This window comes from Thalassophryne amazonica, chromosome 12, assembly GCF_902500255.1.
Source record: "Thalassophryne amazonica chromosome 12, fThaAma1.1, whole genome shotgun sequence".
NCBI lineage: Eukaryota > Metazoa > Chordata > Actinopteri > Batrachoidiformes > Batrachoididae > Thalassophryne > Thalassophryne amazonica.
The window spans coordinates 98,807,441-98,831,413 of record NC_047114.1 but is presented as its reverse complement, the minus strand read 5'-3'; the positions used below and the strand labels follow the sequence as shown (position 1 = coordinate 98,831,413).

At 40.3% G+C, this 23,973-nt stretch overlaps 1 pseudogene; it reads right to left on the bottom strand.

Moving 5' to 3' along the window:
* Positions 1–11,183: 11,183 nt before the first annotated feature.
* LOC117521324 lies at positions 11,184–21,774 on the bottom strand (annotated as a pseudogene).
* Between the last annotated feature and the right edge of the window lie 2,199 nt (positions 21,775–23,973).

The window sequence follows — 23,973 nt, the reverse complement described above, 5'->3', positions numbered from 1 at the left end:
ATGAATTATCAGCCACAGGGCGTACTATCCTGTCTGACAGGAAGGAAGCAATTTTACACGCACCAAAAAGCAGATGATGTCATTTCTTGGACTGACTAATTACTGCAGGGCATGGATTCCCTGCTATGCAGAATTGACTAGTCCACTTTCTGATTTGATGTACAAGGATGATATTTCAATGTCAACCGTGTTGGAATGGAACAAAGATGCTGAGGAAGCTTTTGTAAAAGTAAAACAAACATTAGTGTCATCTACAGTTTTGGCACTACCAGATTATAGTAAACCATTCATTCAAACAGTTGATTGTAAGAATAAGTTCATGACTAGTGTTTTGGTTCAAGTGTATGACTCAAAATTGAGGCCAGTTGCCTACTACTCATCTAAATTGGATGCAGTAGCAAGTGCTTTACCACCATGTGTACAGGCTGTTGTTGCAGCCTCTATGGCTGTTCAAAGTAGCAGTAATGTTGTTCTATTCCATCAGTTGACACTGAAAGTTCCACATGCAGTTTCTGCACTTCTGTTGCAGACAAACATGAGCCTTTTGTCCCCAGCAAGACATCTTTCGTGTATGTCCTTGCTATTATCACAACCACACCTTACGGTAGAGCGCTGTACAACATTGAATCCATCCACATTGATACCTTTACCTGAGGATGGTGAGCCGCACAATTGTCTTGATGTAGCTACAGTCTGTACGAAAGCACGCCCAGACCTCCAGGACACACCCATCCCAAACAGTACAATTGTGTATGTGGATGGTTCTTCCACTAAAAATGCTTATGGACAAACACAATCTGGATATGCTGTTGTCACAAATTCAGAAGTATTGGATTCTGCTTCATTGCCATCGTCATTTTCAGCACAAGCAGCTGAATTAGTTGCTTTAACTGCAGCTTGCTATCTGTTTAAAGGTACGGCTGTAACAATTTATACAGACAGCCAGTACGCTTTCAGCACAGTGCATGTGTTTGCAAAACTGTGGGAAGAGCGTGGAATGGTGACATCATCTGGAAAGCCAGTGACTCATGCCACTCTCCTAACTGCACTACTGAAGGCTGTGAAATTGCCTAAACAAATTGCTATATGCAAATGTGCGGCTCACACCAAAGGCTCTGACAGTATTTCAAAAGGAAATGATTTTGCTGACAGAGCAGCAAAAGAGGCAGCAGCAGCTTCTTCTATTTTTGTTGTACAGGAAACTACTCCAGATTTGCATTTAGGTCATACACTGCTTGCTGACATGCAACAGCAGGCAACTGACAGAGAAAAACAAATGTGGATAGCTAAAGGGGCTACGTATGCAAATGATTTGTACGTATGACCACAAAAGAAACCCATATTGCCAAAAAATATGTTTAAATGGGCAGCTATTATGAGCCATGGCGTGACGCATGTCTCATCAGGGGGTATGATATCGCAATTGCAATCTATTTTTTGTCTTTATGGGTTCGATGCATATGCAAAACAGCATTGTAGAGCATGCATGACATGTGCAAAACACAACTCACAAGGCAATTTGAGACCCCAAAGAGGCAAATTTCCAACACCACAATATCCCTTTCAAGTGATTCATATGGATTATATACAGCTGAGTAAACATGAAGGGAAGGAATTTTGTTTAGTCATAATTGATGCCTTCTCAAAATGGGTAGAATTGTTCCCTACAAAACATGCAGATGCACTTACAGTGGCTAAGGCATTGTGCAAAGACATCATTCCACGATTTGGAATACCAGAAACAGTTTATTCAGATAATGGAGCGCATTTTGTTAATACAATAATGCAATACAGTAGGAGAAGCGCTACAGGTCAATCTCAAAAATCATTGTGCTTATCATCCACACAGTGCAGGATTAGTGGAAAGGACAAAGGGCACAATAAAAATAAGATTAAGGAAATGTATAGAAGAGACAAAACGAACCTGGATTGAATGTTTGGACCTAGTAAAATTGTATATGAGAATAACACCAACACCATCAGGGTTAACACCATTTGAGATACTTTATGGACGACCATATCGTCTACCAATTTTGACATGGATACTAAACAGCAGATGAGGAACAAACATTAGCAAATTTTATGAAAAAGATATTAACACAGAAAGAGATAACTTAAACACATTTACTGCCGAATAATTTTGATCTTCCACAGGACGGCCTTCCAGTAGTCTAGCCAGGAGACTGGGTGTTCATCAGAGTGATTAAGAGGAAGAACTGGTCCAGTCCTCATTGGGAAGGTCCATACCAAGTGCTGTTAACAACACCAACTGCAGTAAAGATAGCGGAGAGATCAACGTGGATACATCACTGTAAGATACAGCGTGTGTTGGCTGCCTCCACAGTGTAAGGGGAAGTCTGGCTACAAAGGGAGTCTATTTAATTAGCAATAGATTGTCTCAATGCCAGTGAAGCAGGGAGATCCTTGCACTATTAGGTGAGGTGGTTAACAACACTGTATCCTAGCAATCATGACTGAACTACAGCAGACCCCGGAGCGGCGTGCTCAGCGCCGCCGCTGCCGGACTGTTGGTAGGGCAGCCGGTTGCGTTGTGATCTTAGTGTGTTTCGTGCTCCTCGGACTCCTGGCCTGGTGGTTGACCCAAGAATTGCAGCTCACTGTGGACCGAGCCAGAGAACAACGCAAGCAACGTCAGAAGAGGTTTATTCATAATGTGAATGAGACAGATGGACACCCTCATATATACCATACTAATATGTGGTACAGATATGTTCATTTATTGGCTATGGAATTACGTTACTAATTGTTATGTTTATTCGCAAATACCTATATCCTCAACACACCCAGCTCTGACGGCTAAACCGTACCCTGCTAGGGTGACAGAATGTCTTATCATACGGATGCATAATCAAACTGTATTTCGGGGGCAGCAGTTCTCAGCAAATCTGATAAGATGTAACACCACTTGCCTCAGTGCAACCACTTATATGATAGGGATTTCAACAGAGGACGTACAAGCGTGCCCAAGTGCTGCTCCATTGACTAGACTGAAGGGAAACGCAAAAATATCATCACGTTAAATTGTCATCACAACGGCCATTCCCAATTTGCTTTTACGGGACAGGGAATAAAACTGTAGGTAAAATTAAGAAACGTCTGTGTACCCAAACGTATGTTTTATCAAATAATTTAAGCCTAACCAAAACATAATATGTGGATGGTACTTATCTTCATCACATTGGACGGGGATGTAATTATACAGGCTCCTGTCCATGGGGAACGGATGAATCATGTGCTTATGTTAGTAAGTTTTTGCTACCACCTGTAAATGGTACTCCGGTGTATGATGACATCTATTGGCTTTGTGGTTCCAGACTGTACATGAGTCTCCCACCAAATTGGGGTGGTGTGTGTGCACCTACCCAGGTGACTGACCATACATATGTGGTAGTGCCAAGGACCTCCACAGAGAAGAATGGCAGCACCAGACGGAGGAGATTGATATACCCAGATGTGTTACCACATGATCACATGTGGGGCTCGGATGTACCAAAGGACCAAAAATTGTGGTCTGTAGGAGATAAAATAGCACATTCATTGTTCCCCTGGATAGGAGTGGGGAAAAAAAAAAAAAAATTTCATTAATGATTGAAACACTGAATTATCGATTGGGTCTGTTCATGAATGTAACTGAAAAAATAGTAGCAGCTCAAAACACTGAAATAGATGCTTTACGTACCATGATGAACCTCTTAGTGAAAATCTCAAAAAGAAGTGCTAAGCTAGGTGATAACTACTACTATATGTTTAACAGGTGATAAACAGGAGGGGAATGTTAAAGATTTTATATATATATGTTATCACTGTTAAACATTTGTACCTTTTGTCTTCTTTCTGATGAGAATGGTGTTGTGCTGTTTGCACTTAAACCCGAGAATGTACGTGTTATTCAACCTTGTTTTAGCATGCTGGGGTCAATCTGAACTGGGAATGAGGAGCTGGATGTACTTATTATTATTATTACACAACTTGTTTTCGTAGCCGCTAACGACTGGGAGTAAAAGAACTGAAGGTTGAATTTTGACTGATTGTGATGTGATGCTTAGTGTTCCAGGCAGATGCAGAACAGCTGATAACTGCAACAGACGAACGAGATGTGCTGACCTTCGACGATAAGAGTAAAAGAAAGAAACTGTTTTTGCTTACAGCTGCACTTATTGACGTGTGTGTTTATGTTACGGGAAGAAACTTGTCTTGCGTCATTCCCCCACCCTTAGGACAAGTTTTTGTTTATGTGATGAGGGATTCACTAATAAAAAGAGCGGAGGCCAGACTTTAGTGTAGCCTTGGTGTACAGCCTGACTGCACTCCGCGCGTAAAATTTGACTTTCTGTCTCACTGGTGTTTCTTGACTCTGTTTGTCTTGTTAAAGGTTTTAAAATGTTTGGAGGAGAAAATACCCAACATCCAGACTGTCTTTGATCATCCTGGAGCTGATCAATGAGTGAGCCTTTGCCATTCTGGTTATTCTTCTATCCATTTTGATGGTTGTTTTCCATTTTCTTCAATGCGTCTTTTTTTTTTTAATCCATTTTAAACCATTGGAGATCATTGTAGATGAACAGCCTATAATTTTTTGCACCTGCGTATAAGTTTTCCCCTCTTCAATCAACTTTTTAATCAAATTACGCTGTTCTTCTGAACAATGTCTGGAACGTCCCATTTTCCTCAGGCTTTCAAAGAGAAAAGCATGTTCAACAGGTGCTGCTTCATCCTTAAATAGGGGACACCTGATTCACACCTGTTTGTTCCACAAAATTGATGAACTCACTGACTGAATGTCACACTACTATTATTGTGAACACCCCCTTTTCTACTTTTTTTTTTTTACTAATAGCCCAATTTCATAGTCTTAAGAGTGTGCATATCATGAATGCTTGGTCTTGTTGGATTTGTGAGAATCTACTGAATCTACTGGTACCTTGTTTCCCATGTAACAATAAGAAATATACTCAAAACCCGGATTAATCTTTTTAGTCACATAGCACTACTATTATTCTGAACACTACTGTAAATGAATTTGTCAAGATGCTATCTATTCCAGACATCGGGCAATTACATTAAAATTGTAATTACTTTTTTTTTTTTTTGCAATTCTATGATTACAATTATAGTTGAAACTTAAATTACAATTAAATGATTACATTTCAATTATTACTTGTAAATGTCCACATGCCAGAATAGATTTGAAAATTACAAGTTCTTGTTTCATTTAAAAAAAAAATCCAAGTCACTCAAAGGTTGTATCCTTCTGCGAGCATGGGTCTGGTTGGAAGATGCATCCAGCAATACTAAACAGGTGCTCAACTGGAATTTGCCAAGATGGGAAGTTTGTACTGGTGAGCGTTCCAATAGACAAGAATGTCTGAAGATCGGGGCTCCAGAGGTTCACTGAGAAAGCAGGACTTTCTAACAAATTGTTTGTTCATGTGTGCCCCTTTGTCTTGGCTATTGATAAGAAAATGTTCCATCAATTCATAGTCAAAGTAGTTGTGGAGGATGCTTGGAGGAGCATTTGTTGCATTGTTCTGGAACAGGTGCTAATGTTCATGAATGTAAGTTGTGGTTCAAAGTTGGAGCCTACATGCATTCCTATTAGGATGATAATCAGAGTTTACAATTGGTCTGCCACACAGTGTTGTGTGACCAGTGAACTGTCACAAACTCCTTGCATATTGTTGGTACTAATGGAAAGGAAATCTTCTGAACAAATCTGTTGTTGAACTATTTAAGATAATTTTATTTTAGAGTAATCTTGATATAATTCTCCAATTTTTTTAATCCAAATGTTACAATTAAATTACGATTACAATCTATTTTGGTTAAAATTTCAGGATACATTAGACTGCATGAAAAAAACGTAATGATTATAATTGAGTACGATTACAAATTTTGATTACACCATGTCTGATCTATTCTACCTATACTTCAAATCTGATGCTGTTTTTTTCTGCTTCCTCTAAGATGTTTATTAAATTGTTTAGAATATTAAATATCTAGAACAGGGTTTCCCAAAGTCAGGAGCGCCACAGCCCCTTAAAAATCTGACTCGCCTGTGCGGCCCACTCAGTAATTGCACCAGTAATACGTGACACAGGATATTCTCATGTACACCTAACCTTTGTGTTACATTTTTCCCAAATTTGCAAAGTAAAATGTGACCTATTCTGGGCTTTGGGTGAATTACAAACAAGCTCTGAACTTTCAAAATGTTAAATATTTCAAAAATCTATTTAAAAATGTAATAAATAAATAAATATTTATATATTTTTTTTACATTTTTAAAATCTTTTGTGTCTTTGTGTGTGCTTTTGTAAAGAGGCTGAATGTGACTCAAAAGTTGTTTCATAAAATAAGTTAGACCAGTACATTTCATGATGATAAATAAATATATAAATAAACTAATCAAATTTAAAATAGGTTAATTTGGCCTGAAGGCAGCACAAGGGTTAATAAGTATTTTATATATATATATCTATATATATATATTCATTCCCTGCAAATAATCAGTGTATCTGGTTGATCTCTCGCGGCCCCCCAGGGGGCCCCGGACCCCACTTTGGGAGACACTGATCTAGAAAATCATTCCAGTTGTGTAGTTAGGCTAACTATTTATTTGTTCTTGCCACTGCATTAGCATTCCCACTATTGTTGCATTCTTACAGAAAAATGCCACATGCACTATCCGATGGGTGGAGACATTTCACGCAAACTAATTTTCAAGGAAAGTCTGTGTATCTCTGGAAATACTGTGGAAAGCATACGTAAAGAATGCCACAAAAATGCAGCAGCGTATTGCAAGGTGCAACAAATTTTGTCAAGGCTCAGAGCATGCAGCAGGCGGAAGTTTCACTCCAAGGGAAAATGAATCTGCATCAGCTGCATCAGATTCAGATACCCTTTCATCAACTCCTGGTCCCTCTTTGACCGTATGGATGAAACCAGCTAGAGACATGCAGATGATTGTTTCGCTCATGCAGTCTATGCAGCTGACTCACCCCTGATGTGGCCATCCAATGTAACCTGGAAGAGGTTTTAAAATGTTCTTCGGCCAGCATACACACGCCCCCCCAACCAGACATACGCTATCAACTCATTTGCTGGATGATGAGATCAGCAGAGTGCACACAAAGATCAAGCAAACTATTGACAATGCAGACTGTATTCCAGTCATCTCTGATGGATGGTCAGATGTCCAGGGACAAGGTATTATTATCTACATGGTCACCACTCCTGACCCTGTATCCTTCAAGAGTGAAGACACAAAGGACAACAGACACACAGGCCTCTACATTGCTGGTCAGCTGAAAGTGGTCATTATTGGCCTTGGACCAGAGAAGGTTTTTGCACTTGTGACTGACAGTGCAGCAAATATGAAGATTGCCTGGAAACACGTGGAGGAGACCTTCCCTCATATAATGACCACTGGCTGTGCTGCCCATGCTGTTAATCTTCTCCTTAAAGACATAATGGCACTAAAGACAATGGACACTCTGCACAAGCAAGTGAAGCAAGTTGTGAGGTATGAAGGGCAAACAAGTAACTTCAGCAACTTATCTGTCAAAGCAAAAGGAAACAAACAAACAAACAAAAAAAAAACAAACAAAAGTACCACACTGAAGCTTCCCAGCATCACAATGGGGTGGTGTTTGTCATCGTGTATGACAGTCTTCTCGATGGAAAGGAGTCCCTGCAAGAGATGGCCATATCCCAGACTGCAGGCATCGAAAGTGACATAAAGAAAGTCATCTAGATGATGTGGTTCTGGGAGAGATTGTCTAGCAGTCTGGGAATCCTCAAACCAATTGGAGCAGCAACAGCCAAGATAGAGGGTGATGGTTTCCATCTTATCAGATTGTCCTGTGTCGGGGTTGCCCACTCCTCTACTTCTTAAAGCAGAGGAAACTGCTGTTGTGAAGTTGCTTGAAAAGCGCCGGGAGTTCTGCATGAAGCCGTCGCATGCAGCAGCGTACATGTTGGACCCAAAATATGACAGGGATTTACTCTCTGGGGAAGAGAATAAACCATGCTTACACAGTTATTACAGCCATGTCACACCACCTGGGCCTTGATAAAGCCAAAGTACGAGGGTAGGCTGAAAAGTTCTAAGGCTCCCCATGAAGGAGTAATGCATTAACTGCATTATAGTGAGCCTTAGAACTTTTCAGCCTACCCTCATACTTGGCAGTTTGGCAAAGTACAGAACAAAATAAGGCTTTGGGAAGGGGATGGAATCTGGCAGTCATGCCGGCATATATCTGCAGCCACCTGGTGGAAGGGACTTTGTGGATCTGAAGCCCTTGCACCTATGTTTAAAGATGATCTCACTGAAACAGGACAGGTAAGAAGACCATATATTTACTTCTTGTGTGAATGGTTTTAATATTTAATAATAACATACGCAAGAAGGAAAACAATATTTATTTTAAAAATAGCTGATATTTTCAGCCCCTTGTGTCATTTTTCAGATTTGAACAAATAAAAAAAATCCACACTTCCTCATTACTTTTTTTCTAATTTCACAGAAAGTAAAACTAATTTTTTATCAGTTGATTATGTCCAAAGAAAAAACAGTTTATCACCTTCACCATGTCGAAATCGCCTGTATTATTTTTTTTTGGGTTTTATAATCACCAATGTATGTTCTGAACTCTACCAATATCATCACTGTTGTCAGACTGAAGGTGTTCCTCCAATGTTTGTCATCTAAATAAGGCTCTAAACCATAAATGCTGTGTCCCCACAGTTGCTTCACAGACACCTTCAGACTGGCCTTTAAAAAAAAAAAAAGCTCCACACTACAAAAGCACTTGTCCGAAAACAGCTCAACGTCCATCATGTTTACAATTGATTTGGGGTTGAATCAGCAGGTGCTGTTCTGGTGATAACGTAGCAACAATACGGCCACGGCTGACGGCTGAACTAGAGCGCAGGCTTCAGACAGCTGTAGTTTATCCTTAACCTGCGCGCACTTATCAACTTTTATTGTTCAGGATTTTTTTAAAATAACATTTCGTAGGATTAGATCTTCCAGACATTAAAAATTACCTACTGAGCACACATTTACAAATTATAGCCGACTGGGTGCATAATAAATCTAACTCATTATGGATGGATATAGAAAGTTCCGTGTCTGAATGTTCGTTAGCAAACCTACTGTTTTTCAGAAAGATCCGATACACAAGGCTCGCTTGCTCTAATCTGAGTACTCTTACTACAGCTACAGCATGGCGGACGGTAAGAAGCCTAGAAGGCCGCACAAATATAATGTCTATGTTCACACCATTATGGAAGAATCCTGAGTTTGTGCCTGGCATGACAGATAATAGATTTCAAAATTAGGCCCATAAAGGTTTATCTAAACTGAAGGACTTTTTTGAGGGACATGTTTTTATGTGTTTCAAACAGTTAAAAGGAAAATTTGGTATTCCTTGGAAGGATTTTTATCAGTATCAGCAGGTGAGGGGAGTTTTATTCGAAGGAATGTTGCGGATCCTGTGCAACTAGACATATCAGACACAGAGAGGCAAATCTTTTCAAACGAGTCGCCTTGCTCCATTAGAATATTTTATAATATTTTAATAGGTACTCTACAGTTCACACCTCACATTTGAGGGAACTGTGGAAGAAGGAACTCAATTCTGTAATTTCTGAGGAGTGGAAGGATACTTGGAGCAATGCAAAAACTTTATGTGTCTGTAATAGAGTTAGAGCGGACCTCAACTCATGATTCTCCATAGAGCCCATATCTCTCCGTATTCGCCACAAATTCAAGCCTGATTCTTCCCCATTATGCTTAAAGTGTAAAGTTGAGACTGGCCCTCTTACACTTGTTTTGGTCGTGCTCAAAAGTACATTTCTGGTAGATGATCGGACAGGAACTGAACAAAATATTTTCAACCAATCTGAACTGCAACCCCTTGTTTTTGTTGCTTGGGTTAAATAACCCTATTATCACTGACAAATTTCATAAGAAACTGTACCGAATGTTCACTTTTTGTGCCAGAAAGTGTTTGCTATTAATTGGATTTCAGACCAGATTCCCACTAGGACACAATGGCATAAGACTTTTCAGTTATGTTTCCCTGGACTATTCACCTGCCGACTACACCATAACGATTGATGTCTTCCATAAGACTTGGGAACTTTTCACAACATACATGGGACTGGAAATTTAATTAATTGTTAAACAAACATTTGTATTTTGAATTGAAAAATGTCACTATCTGTACGGGCCACTGTTTGTTTGTTTGTTGGTTTATCACGTTACTTATTTTATTATTTCTGTTTATTGTCTCCTTGTATGACAGTGTGTATAAATTAAAAAGGCAATATAAAAGAAATATTTCATCATTATTTGTGAACATTTTGGTTTCACCTACACTTTAAAGTTAAGAGCATTTTGTATGGCTGGTCTAAAGCCATCAGCAGGCGGCCACGCTGTCTGCTATAACAGTGATTTTATGTCACCCTCCCCTCTGGCAGACAGCTGAGGTCCATCAGGACTAAAACCTCAAGGCACAAAAACAGCTTGACTGATTGATCTAAGGGGAGGCACGACTGTAGCGGAGAGGGACTTTTTCTTCATCCACGACAAGGATTTAATTGTTTTCAGGACGTCGTTTCTGCAGGACATGTTGATGAATCCACTACAAACTAAGAGCTAAGACTTTATATTTTATTGTGCGTGTGAATTTACGCCGCATGAGGTCTGCAGCTTTCAGCCAATTAATGGACAGCATCAATTGACGTATTTCAACTTATGAGAAAGCCTGTAAAAAATCCATATGTAAGCCACATCATTGTTTAAGCCACAGTGTTCAAAGCGTGTGAAAAAAGTAGTGGTTTATAGTCCAGAAATTACAGTATTTACATCAGCATGTGTTTGCCATGTGTCGCTTTTTGTGCCCATGCTATGTGACAGCATTGCACAAGCGATCTGGGGGATTTTTTTCTGATTGGTTAAAATTATGTCAATGGCAGCATTTATGAAATCGTCAATGATGGATGAATTCTGACTTTGAGAGGCAGATATTTCAGTTATATGAGCTCATTTTCATTCATACGCATCGATTGTTACTTCACAGCACAGTCTATTTCTTTTCCTTTAAGTAACAATCCAATGTCAATACTCCTTCAGCGTTTTACCAAGTGATTCTACAGTAAAACAGAATAAAAGTGGCGAGAGCATGTCTCCCTGGAATATCCCTCTCTGCACTTGTACATCTGGGATTATTATTTGCCCCTCTGTGTGGTTTAGGGTGATGGTGGTCTTCCACTTGTTCATTTGTGTTCTCAGGAAAGATCTTATTTCCTCATTCATGTTGTAGAGTTCTAAGCACCTCATGATCCAGGAGTGCGGTACGCTGTCAAATGTCTTTTTATAGTTAATCCAAGCCATGCAAAAGTTTCTCTTCATTTTTTGCAGTCCTCCATGATGGCTTTATTGATCAATAACTGATCTTTCGTTCCTAAACTGTCCTGTATGAATCTCATGTGTCTGATCACATTGCTCTTTTGTACAAATCTTTTACCACACTCAGAACAAGGAAATGGCTTCTGTCCTGTGTGAACTGTCATATGTGCAATTAGACTGTTTTTATGTCCAAATGTTTTACCACACTCAGAACAAGGAAATGGTTTCTGTCTTGTATGAATTCTCATGTGTGTGAGGAGATTGCCCTTAAGTCCAAATCTTTTACCGCACTCAGAACAGCTAAACTGTTTCTGTCCTGTGTGAATTATCATGTGTGTGATCAAAGTGCTCTTTTGTCGAAATCTCTTACCACACTCAGAACAACTAAATGGTTTCTGTCGTGTATGAATTCTCATGTGTTTGAACAGATGCTTTTATCTCCAAATCTTTTACCACATTCAGAACAGCTAAATGGTTTCTGTCCTGTGTGAATTCTCATATGTATGACCAGACTGCTCTTATCTCCAAATCTTTTACCATACTCAGAACAACTAAATGGTTTCTGCCCTGTATGACGTTCTCAGTGTGTGACCAGACTGCGCTTTTTTTCAAAGGTTTTTCCCACACTCAGAACAACTAAATGGTTTCTGTTCTGTATTAATTCTAATGGGTGCAATCACATGACCCTTTTTTTCAAATTCTCACCACACTCAAACAGCTTAAATGGTTTTTCACTTCTTTGCCTTCTCTTTCTTGCTTTAAATAGTTCATATGACCACATGCTTTTACATTTTCAGAGCCATTATATTTTTTCTTCTTCATGTTACATCTGCTATGAGTAACAGAGACACTGCTGTTTATCAGACTATTAAAGCCTGAACTAAATTGTTTTGTCTGCTTCCATTTGTAACTGTCAGTTTCAGAACTCCTTCCATTGGTATCTGGTGGTAAACGACTGCATGAAGCTGACTGTGGTCCTCCATCGTCCTCTCCACCTGCTTGTGCCGTCAGTGTTCTGAGTACAGGTGAGCTGCTGGCTACAGGATCAGCCTCTGTGCTCTCATCACTTTGGCTTTGATGAACCTGTGATGACTGTGGTTTTCATCATTGTCACTCTTCACAGCACTAAAAGGGCACTTTGTGATATCGGCCTCCTCCGGCTGGTAAAGCTGTAGTACCTGTGGATGTATCCAGAGTTTCTCTTGTTCCTCTTTAATGTCCTCCTGGTCAACAGTCAGGTTTCTTTCCTGCTGTTCAGGGATAATTTCTTCTTTCATCACCAACAAAGTCTGCATGTCTGCAAAGGAGAAATTAAATTGCATTTAGAGTAACATTATTAAAATCAGTGGTGGGCACAGTTCTGCTAATCTGCTTACCACTAATTAGCAAAGCTAACTTTTTTGTTATCAATCAATTTCAATCAATCAATTTTATTTATATAGCGCCAAATCACAACAAACAGTTGCCCCAAGGCGCTTTGGTGTTAGTGGATTAAACATCAGTGGACCAATTAGCTTCCGCTAAATTTAGTTTCACTAACTTTTAGTCTGCTAACATTCTTTTTTGCTGGCATAGTGAATTAAGCTGAACGGTCAAAAACATTTGTAAACCCTAAAATCACACATTAGTTCCTGTCTGTTATATGTTTTGCAGCAGTCGGGCAGCTGTGAGTTGCTGAGCTCAACCCTACCCCAGCAGAAGGGACCTGGCTGCCCGGCTGCTACAAAGAAAAAAAAGTTATTTACATTCAACATAGAGTGCCCCAGATGTGTGGCAAAAGGCATAAAAAGCAAAGCAGGTTTGACCTATGGTTTGATTTAAAAATCAAACTAATTCTGGGCGTTTTATTGATTTTAACATCAACTCTGATATCACAATATCTATTAGTTTTAAATTAATGCACTAATTGTTAAAGTTTGGCCTTTAAAACTCACAGATGCCAAAAGGCATTATGGGAAAATGAGCCTTCTCATCAATGGTTAGTGCTTTATTTGTTAAAAAACCAACACACAAGTTACTGTAATGTGGTATGTGTTGGTTTTTACAAATAAACTTGTATTTGTAAATATGTCATCCTGTCAGCGTGATGTTTTGTGGTGTGCTAATTTTGAACTGTTTCACCGTTTTTGTCCAAATGCCGTCCAAACTTCACACTATGTGTGAAGGGGCCATTAAATTTGCATTTTACATATTGTCCCAACTTTTCCACATACTGTCCCAGCTTTCAGATGCCGATAAAATTATGTTTTTCTTCAGATCTCGCACTAATTTCAGCCCAGAGCCTGCTTCTGTATCTATCTGATGTCACGCTGAGATTGCCACGTTTCAGTTGATTTTGGTGTTGCAACACCAGACTGCGTTCTTATGCCAAAACAATGCCAGCATGACATGTTAGGATAACAATTCAATCATTACCATGAAATCATCAAATAATGTGAATTTGTGACAAGTTGTATTTGCACTTAAAAATTATACAGTTATAACCCTCTGGGATCTGAGGGCATTTTTGGACAGCTCACTCGCCTGGCATAAATGTTTTATTATTGCTGTTAACAGCTCTCCCTGCATCCAACAATCACGTTTTATGTCTCTTTTTTCAGGACAACCTGTACTTTCAGAATATATATGCTATAGTTGTGTTTATAAGTGTAATAAAGGTTTACAATCAGAAATAAGAAAGTAAAAATAAATTAATTAATAAGTAAAAAAAATAATTTTCCACACACATTTATTCAAAATACACAGAAAACTATAATAAACAACTGTTTTGACACTTTAAAAGATAATTTGGGCTCTTGTGTGAAAGACTGACAACAAAAAGGTTCAAACAATAAACACAAATGCACATTTGAACAATATATACAAAATGGTCTATGCGTTTTGTATGTCTTCATCTCAAAGCAATCTCTGTCTGCTATTACACAGGTTACATCACAAACTTCTACTTCTACTGTGTTTTGGAGTGTTCTGTCCTGCTCTGAAAGCAGCTTTCACACTTTGTCCCATTTACACTCTGAGGAGTGGCCCCTCCCACTCGCTCCATTGATATGGTAAACAGTGCTTTACGCAGGAGCGAGAGAGCTTGCCACAGGCGTATTCAATAACATCACAGGTAATGAGGAGAGGAGCATCTTTGAAACTCACACTCTGTGTTTGAGCACAGAGATTATGTGAGAGGCCCTCCGTGTCACGTTCACTGATCGCTGTGCGTAATGGCACAGGGCGCATTGGAGCCAACGGCCAGATGGCTATTCAAACGGGCCAACTAGTAACACTCACTGCTTAAAACTTTGGTTTATCACACGAGGTAAATCTGCCCTACAACTGGATTTTGGAAAACCATGTGATGGTGAACAAATTCTGATTGGACACTCACATTGCGCACGTCATCACACAGCTTCTATGATGAGTACAAAGATGGTGGAAGGTGGCTCGAAAGTCAGCAGTTAACTTTTCAGCAAAAAAAAAAAAAAAAAAGAGTACGTTTTATCTCATATCTTAAAAAGTTATTTAGAATTTAGTAAAGCTTGGTCTCAGCTGTCGTACTTTAATACATGTGCTCAGATATTTTTTTGCCAAATTATTTCACTATGTGCAGAACAGCCCAAAATGTTTATGTTTATTGGTTTAAAAGTTTTTTTTATCGCACAAAGATTAATCGGAAGATAATTGGTCCGATAATGGTTTTTAAAGCTATTTAAAAGATAATCCGATAAAGAAAACAGTATCTTCGATAATTATCTGTTATTGGATTATCGGAAGTGTGCCCACCACTGTTCTTGTGTATTTCTCTCTCATTTTCTTATGTTATTGTAGCATTTTCTTCAATTCCCAAGCATTTGTATTTGGAATCGTGAGCCAAATCTTCAACGGAGCTCACCTCATCCAACTGAATGTTTTCGGCTGCTGCCTACCTTCCTTTGCTGATTGTGCATTTATAGCCTTCATCAGTCCAAATTCCATACCAATGTCTTTGGAGAACTTATGGACTGCTTTCACTAGCCGACTTCCGGGAATTTTCAAACTTGGAAACTTTCCACAGGAATTTATGGGAATTAACAGGAATAAACGGGAAAAAATTGGGAATTTACTATATTGCAGGTATGTTCTGAGTGGAGAACTTAAAGTGGATATGACACTTAAAGACAACATAGTCTTATTACATGTAACAAAGGTTATATAATTCGGTCAACCTAAATGTTTTAGGAAAGTGTATGTGGTTTTCCCGTTATAACAACATTTGAACGTCCGCCACTGAAAAATGTGCACGCCCCGTGACCAGCTTCCCACTGAGCACCAAACCTGAAATACGTCACTATCTGTAGCCCGTATAGGCTTGTGCGCCTGGCGGCCGTTGTTTACACTTTTTTAGCGGCAGAAACTTTGATTAAACACAGCTCTCAGGGACTTGTTTGTCGATATGCCTGACCAGTGTGTTGCAGCATATTGCACAAACACAGGGCGAAAGGTTTTAGCCTTTTCAAGTCCAGGCAGATTGATCGAAAGCCGTGGTGTTGTGTGATGCACGAAATGTCCGGCTGCCGCTCGCTCCGCTCGCACACACACATTTGCTCCCGACAGCAGACACTTTCTCCTACCGTCTCCATGTTCTCACCGCTCACAGGAACACATAAAATGTCAACCCCAAATAATATGTTCACAATAATCCTGAAATGGTCAAGGAACTTATGTAGTAAACACGGCGCCGGCACGTAAACATGGCGCCGGCACATTCACTGTTGTTTTCGGTGATCTTTTTCAAAACTTTCGCCGTTTATTTCCTATTCTTTCATGAGAATAACATAACTAAACCCGGATGAATGCAATGCCAGGCACTGGAAAACGGCAAAAACCCGAAGGTTATGACGGTGGTCCGCAAGTAATAGCTACACTATCGCAGCTCCGGAACAATAACAAAGGCGGTAAACAGACGCTCGAATCGAAAATGCTATACAGTAATTAGAGTGTTATAAACAGCAGCAACAAAAATCAAAGCCTCCCTTACCATTCTGTATTCTGCAGCCTTTCAAAATCCATCAGCATTGGCACGTCTCTTGCCTCTGCTTCGGCTCCGCCATAAACACTGTTGGCATGATTTTCGCTGCCAGAATGCTCCTGGTTGTTTGTCCGAAAGATACGGCTCCAATCTGTAGGGTCTAATCATTGCTGCGACATCCTCAGGATCCAAGTCAGAAATAATCCACACTTGAAGAGGAGTCAGAGAAGTTCTTGATCTCGTCACTGACCATGCTGAGGTCCATCTGTTCCTGTTGTCGATTGAACAGACAAAGGTGGGACTCTACATTCTGTGATGTCACAGCATCACGTGACCGCTGAAGGAGTGCTGCAAGCGCGCTTTCCAATAAACACACTTTTGAGAAGCTGTACAAACTTTATTTTTCAGTGATAATGAATAAAAACACTTTCAACTTACTATACTGTATGGATATTTTGCTATTTATATCAGTTTTTCACAAATTTTTGAATTGTCATAACTTTAAATATAACTGGGGGAAAAAAATTTAGCATAATACTGACTAAAACAAGCAGATATCATGCAAGTACAGTTGGATATCTATTTATCACATGCACACACAGCATACTACTGCTGGGCTATTGAGACCACGCCCCTACAGGCACTGTGCATTCCTCCATCAAATGCACAGATGTGTCTAGAATCCCGGATCACACATCTGAGCCCAGAGCACACTGAAGACACATATTTGAGCCTGTGGACTACACAAAGTGAGGTAAGTTTTGATGACATTTCATGGTAATATATTTAACAAGTTTGGTGATGTTTAATTTACAAATATCACATATAAGTGTATTTATACAGTAGATAGCTACAACAAATACCAAATAAGCTGTAGCTGGCATAACATCAATGAGGCCAGTTGATGTGTTCTTTGGCAAATTGTAACCTCTTCTGCACATGTCTTTTATTTAACAGAGGGACTTTGCGGGGATTCTTGCAATAAATTAGCTTCACACAGGTGTCTTCTAACTGTCACAGCACTTACAGGTAACTCCAGTGTTAAAGATCTTATATATATGTTATCACTGCTAAACTTTGTACCTTTTGTCTTCTTTCTGATGAGAATGGTGTGTGCTGTTGCACTTAAAACCCGAGAATGTACGTGTTATTCAACCTTGTTTAGCATGCTGGGGTCAATCTGAACTGGGAATGAGGAGCTGGATGTACTTATTATTATTATTATACAACTTGTTTTCGTAGCCGCTAACGACTGGGAGTAAAAGAACTGAAGGTTGAATTTTGACTGATTGTGATGTGATGCTTAGTGTTCCAGGCAGATGCAGAACAGCTGATAACTGCAACAGACGAACGAGATGTGCTGACCTTCGATGATAAGAGTAAAAGAAAGAACTGTTTTTGCTTACAGCTGCACTTATTGACGTGTGTGTTTATGTTACGGGAAGAAACTTGTCTTGCGTCATTCCCCCACCCTTAGGACAAGTTTTTGTTTATGTGATGAGGGATTCACTAATAAAAAGAGAGGAGCGCAGGCCAGACTTAGTGTAGCCTTGGTGTACAGCCTGACTGCACTCCGCGCGGTAAAATTTGACTTTCTGTCTCACTGGTGTTTCTTGACTCTGTTTGTCTTGTTAAAGGTTTTAAAAATGTTTGGAGGAGAAAATACCCAAACATTGACTGGGGGCTCGTCCGGGATCTCAACAATACCGGAGGTGTCCAGCGGAGGTCGCCAAGTCCAGACGTAAATCCTTGGCCAAGGTCCGATCGGATTGATCGTGTCTGCAATTGTCGACCACCGTTGGCATCGTCTGGTTGACGAGATTTTCCCGAAGAAGACAGACAGGAAGTCGAGTCAGTGAGTAAATTTCTTGTAAATAGTACTGAGTGAGTGGTGATCAGATCACATAAACAGTTAAATTCCGCAAGTGATGATACAGAATCGTCTGTTTATGCAAAGCAGTTAAACTCTGTAAGGAGGGTGCGGACTCCTCTGTTTATATACGCGTACCGGTAGGGGATATAAAGTTGATCACATAAAACAGTTAAACTCCGTAAGCGATTGATACAGAATCGTCTGTTAATGAAACACAGTTAAACCTCTGTAAGGAGGGCGGACTCCTCTACGGTTGCGAGGGATGCAAGTAGTTAAATTCCGGAAGGAGGATACGGACTCCTCTGTTTTAATACGTAAAGGAAATCCCAGGTAGAAATACGTGCACTGTAAAAAAGCAGTTAAATTTGGCAGGGACGGCGGAGTCCCCTAATGCAGGACATTAGTTAAATTTCACGGGAGGGCGAGCTCCCCTGGGCTAAGAATACGCGTACGATTATTAAAAGTGTTTCTATGTGTAAATAGTGTTTTGTGTAAGTGTAAATAACTGTGTGAAAGTGTAATACTTTGGACAACGTTAGTGACAACCGTGTGCGATGCAGAGGCAAGTGATTCCGCTTCCTACGGGGAGGTGAAAGGAATCAACCACACGACGGCAAATTAATTGTCACGTCCGAAGAAGTGAAACTTCAGATTTAGAACACCCTAGGTGTGCCCCCGTCTGAAGTCCAAATTATAACAAGGGATAATAAAAATGGGGGGTAAGACGTCTAAAAATAAGGAAAATTTTATCAACTGACGACTGGAAATTTATGGAAGCAAAAATCCAAAAGCAACAAAGAAATTGGAGACCTGGATAAATAACATGACTTTGACGGACGACTGAACCTGATCAGTATACAGAAGCTAAAGAAGGAGTTAGAACAGCCAACATAAAGGTGATGAGAAAAGATGCAGAAAGTAGGGGCAGATTTAGTGGCATTTTGGGAGGAGGAAGCAGAGAACAGACAGAAAGGAGCAGAGAAGCGACGATTAGAGAAAGCAAGGAAAAGAAAGTTGTAGGTAAGCAGAAGAAGATGTGATAATTCAGCACAGAGAACCAGAACAGCCTCAACACCACCGCCGGCTGGATCGTCGGTGACAACAACACCTTTATCTCCTCTACCAGAGGATGACGATGTACCGCCACCACAGTATGATTTGGCAGTAAAACCTAAGGTAAAAAGTGAAAAACCAGAAAACCAGAAACCAGAAAAACCACAAACACGCAGTCAAGCGAAAGTGCCTACAGCCCCTCCCATGGTGGAACACAGTGACCAGGGAGGTGCCTATCCTATTATAGAAGTACCAAATCCTCGTGCAGGAACAGCAGGACATCGATCAACCATGCCGTATATCGAACATGGAATGCTGATGATATCAAAGCAGCAGTCGACATGATACCATCGCCACATGTCGATATTGAGGGATTTATGCAGGATATAGAAACATTAGAAATTCTTACCCACCTTAATGGACCTGAAGTCCAAACGGTGTGGATGAAAGCATGTGGCCCTAAATGGAGTCAGATACGCGGAGACTGGAATCCTGCAGACCAGGATGGCGTACCGTTGCCACATGATGATCCAGTCTTGAAAACAAGAGTGGAAGCTATGATTACACGAGCAAAAGGTGTGGTTAGGACCAAAGATAAATTACACTGAAATTACCAGGACAAACACAGAAAGAAGGAGAGCCATGGACAGAGTTTAGATGCAGATTTGAGAGTGTATTTAGGGTCCATAGGGCATATTGCCAGGAACACCAGTGTATGAACAACAATTGAAAAACGCTCTGATCCAACATTCCAATAAGGATATAAAAGCTTGGATACAGAAACATTGGATTGGATTGCCTACAGGCACATTGGAAGAAACACATACACACTGCTGTCATGCAGAAGGAGTCTTAAAGCAGAAAAAGACAGGGAACAGCAACAAAGGAGTGTATGTAGCACACGGAGATGATGAAATATGTTACCAACAGGTAACTTAAGACAGCAGAAGCAGTGCAAACGCTCCCAAAAGCCATGGCAAAATAGACAAGGTGGACAGCCACAACGTCAAGGACCATGGCAACCACAACAGCAGCAGACAGGGAGGGCCATCACGTGGTCCCCTGATTTGTTGGAACTGTGGAAGAGAGGGACATATGTATAGAAATTGTCCGAATCCACCTACTGAGGGAGCAGCAGGAGGAATTCCACAACGGAATAATCCTCCGCAGCCACAGTATCCACAATGACTAGAATCCATAATCCATGATTCCACATCAGATAGGCAGTCTGATTGTGATATGGATCTGTGTGCCTTACTGGGAAATCCGGTACCAAAACCAGAAGTGACTTTGTTGGTAAATGGACGACCAGTGACATTCCTTTGTGATACAGGAGCATGTAGAACCACATGTAATGACAACATACCTGTCCATCAATTAAGCAACGAAATCTTTAGGGTTCGCTCTGCAAATGGACAAACATCAGACGTCCCTATCACCAAACCCATAACGTTGACAGATCCATTTGGCCTGACGTGTACTATGTCAGTGTTGAACATGCCACAATGTCCAGTTAACCTTTAGGACGAGACGGATTGACTGCATTGGCTTGTCCATATTGTGGAACAAGGGAAATTAGTTGTTGAACGCACAGGAGGCGTTAACATGGTAAGAGAAGAAAGCGATGACCCCACATTCCACTATTACTATACATTTGACATTTCAGAAGAAGATGCTGCAGGATGGGGTAAAGATGTCGTCTTGCAAGCGACAGCCCTACTAAAAAATCCTGACAAAAGATGTCACCACCTGACCTGCAATGTCACAATGTGGCATAAAGATCCTCCAGGTCCGGATGGTGACTATGAAAACAATTGAAAAACGTTTCACCTGTGAAGCTGACAATGACCGATTTGATTCATGATGGCAACTCAACAGCTGTCCATAACAGTGACAGGTGCCACTGAAGACATTTTAAAATTGAGATTCACAGGTATGCCTTTGCATGTGTCACTTTGTAAGCCATATTTGACAGAATGGCAAGAATTGGGACTGACAGTCATAACAGCTTTGTCAGCCACTGATTGGAGCAGAGTTGGACCACGAACGGAGTTCAGCCCATCAACTAAATGTATAAAGTGCCAGTTAATGTCTCATTGGTGCTGACAGCTGGACACACATTGATGTGTCCACTTCACAATCCTGAGTGTTTCAGTTGAGTCCTGAAGAGGATGATCTTCTCTCTTCATCTCTCTCAATCATGTACCATCAGAATTGTGGACAACAGGTCCTTCAGACGTAGGACTGATAAAAAATGCACAACCTGTAGTTATAAGACCAAAACAGAATACAGACCATGTGTAAGACAATATCCATTGAAACCTGATGCAATTGAAGGAATCAGGCAGTAGTAGAGAATTTATTAACAGCAGAAGTAATAGTGCCATGTCCAGATTCACCATGTAACACACCCATATTCCCGTAAAAAAGGCTCCACCCTCAGTGGGGTGGAGAATGATTCAAGATCTGCAGGCAGTAAATGCTGCTGTAATTAAAAGAGCACCATGTGTTCCAGATCCACACACCTTGTTAAATTCGCTGAGACCAAATTCTAATAGTTTCTCAGTAATTGACATAAGTAATGCATTTTTCTCTGTGCCAGTACATCCAGATAGTCAATTCTGGTTTGCTTTTACCTTTAAAGGACAACGATATACATTCACCAGATTACCGCAGGGTTACGCAGAGAGTCCAACTATTTATTCTGAAGTCATGTCAGCATGTTTAGCTAATTTCGTTCCACCGGCAGATAGCCAACTGTTAGTGTATGTTGATGACATTTGATTGCCTCTGACACACGAGAAAACTGCATAACTGACACAGTAGCATTATTATGTTTCTTATTTGATAATGGCCACAAAGTGAGTAAAAACAAAGTTCAGTTGTGTAGGATAAAGTAAAATATTTAGGACATGAATTATCAGCCACAGGGCGTACTATCCTGTCTGACAGGAAGGAAGCAATTTTACACGCACCAAAAAGCAGATGATGTCATTTCTTGGACTGACTAATTACTGCAGGGCATGGATTCCCTGCTATGCAGAATTGACTAGTCCACTTTCTGATTTGATGTACAAGGATGATATTTCAATGTCAACCGTGTTGGAATGGAACAAAGATGCTGAGGAAGCTTTTGTAAAAGTAAAACAAACATTAGTGTCATCTACAGTTTTGGCACTACCAGATTATAGTAACCATTCATTCAAACAGTTGATTGTAAGAATAAGTTCATGACTAGTGTTTTGGTTCAAGTGTATGACTCAAAATTGAGGCCAGTGCCTACTACTCATCTAAATTGGATGCAGTAGCAAGTGCTGTACCACCATGTGTACAGGCTGTTGTTGCAGCCTCTATGGCTGTTCAAAGTAGCAGTAATGTTGTTCTATTCCATCAGTTGACACTGAAAGTTCCACATGCAGTTTCTGCACTTCTGTTGCAGACAAACATGAGCCTTTTGTCCCCAGCAAGACATCTTTCGTGTATGTCCTTGCTATTATCACAACCACACCTTACGGTAGAGCGCTGTACAACATTGAATCCATCCACATTGATACCTTTACCTGAGGATGGTGAGCCGCACAATTGTCTTGATGTAGCTACAGTCTGTACGAAAGCACGCCCAGACCTCCAGGACACACCCATCCCAAACAGTACAATTGTGTATGTGGATGGTTCTTCCACTAAAAATGCTTATGGACAAACACAATCTGGATATGCTGTTGTCACAAATTCAGAAGTATTGGATTCTGCTTCATTGCCATCGTCATTTTCAGCACAAGCAGCTGAATTAGTTGCTTTAAACTGCAGCTTGCTATCTGTTTAAAGGTACGGCTGTAACAATTTATACAGACAGCCAGTACGCTTTCAGCACAGTGCATGTGTTTGCAAAACTGTGGGAAGAGCGTGGAATGGTGACATCATCTGGAAAGCCAGTGACTCATGCCACTCTCCTAACTGCACTACTGAAGGCTGTGAAATTGCCTAAACAAATTGCTATATGCAAATGTGCGGCTCACACCAAAGGCTCTGACAGTATTTCAAAAGGAAATGATTTTGCTGACAGAGCAGCAAAAGAGGCAGCAGCAGCTTCTTCTATTTTGTTGTACAGGAAACTACTCCAGATTTGCATTTAGGTCATACACTGCTTGCTGACATGCAACAGCAGGCAACTGACAGAGAAAAACAAATGTGGATAGCTAAAGGGGCTACGTATGCAAATGATTTGTACGTATGACCACAAAAGAAACCCATATTGCCAAAAAATATGTTTAAATGGGCAGCTATTATGAGCCATGGCGTGACGCATGTCTCATCAGGGGGTATGATATCGCAATTGCAATCTATTTTTTGTCTTTATGGGTTCGATGCATATGCAAAACAGCATTGTAGAGCATGCATGACATGTGCAAAACACAACTCACAAGGCAATTTGAGACCCCAAAGAGGCAAATTCCAACACCACAATATCCCTTTCAAGTGATTCATATGGATTATATACAGCTGAGTAAACATGAAGGGAAGGAATTTTGTTTAGTCATAATTGATGCCTTCTCAAAATGGGTAGAATTGTTCCCTACAAAACATGCAGATGCACTTACAGTGGCTAAGGCATTG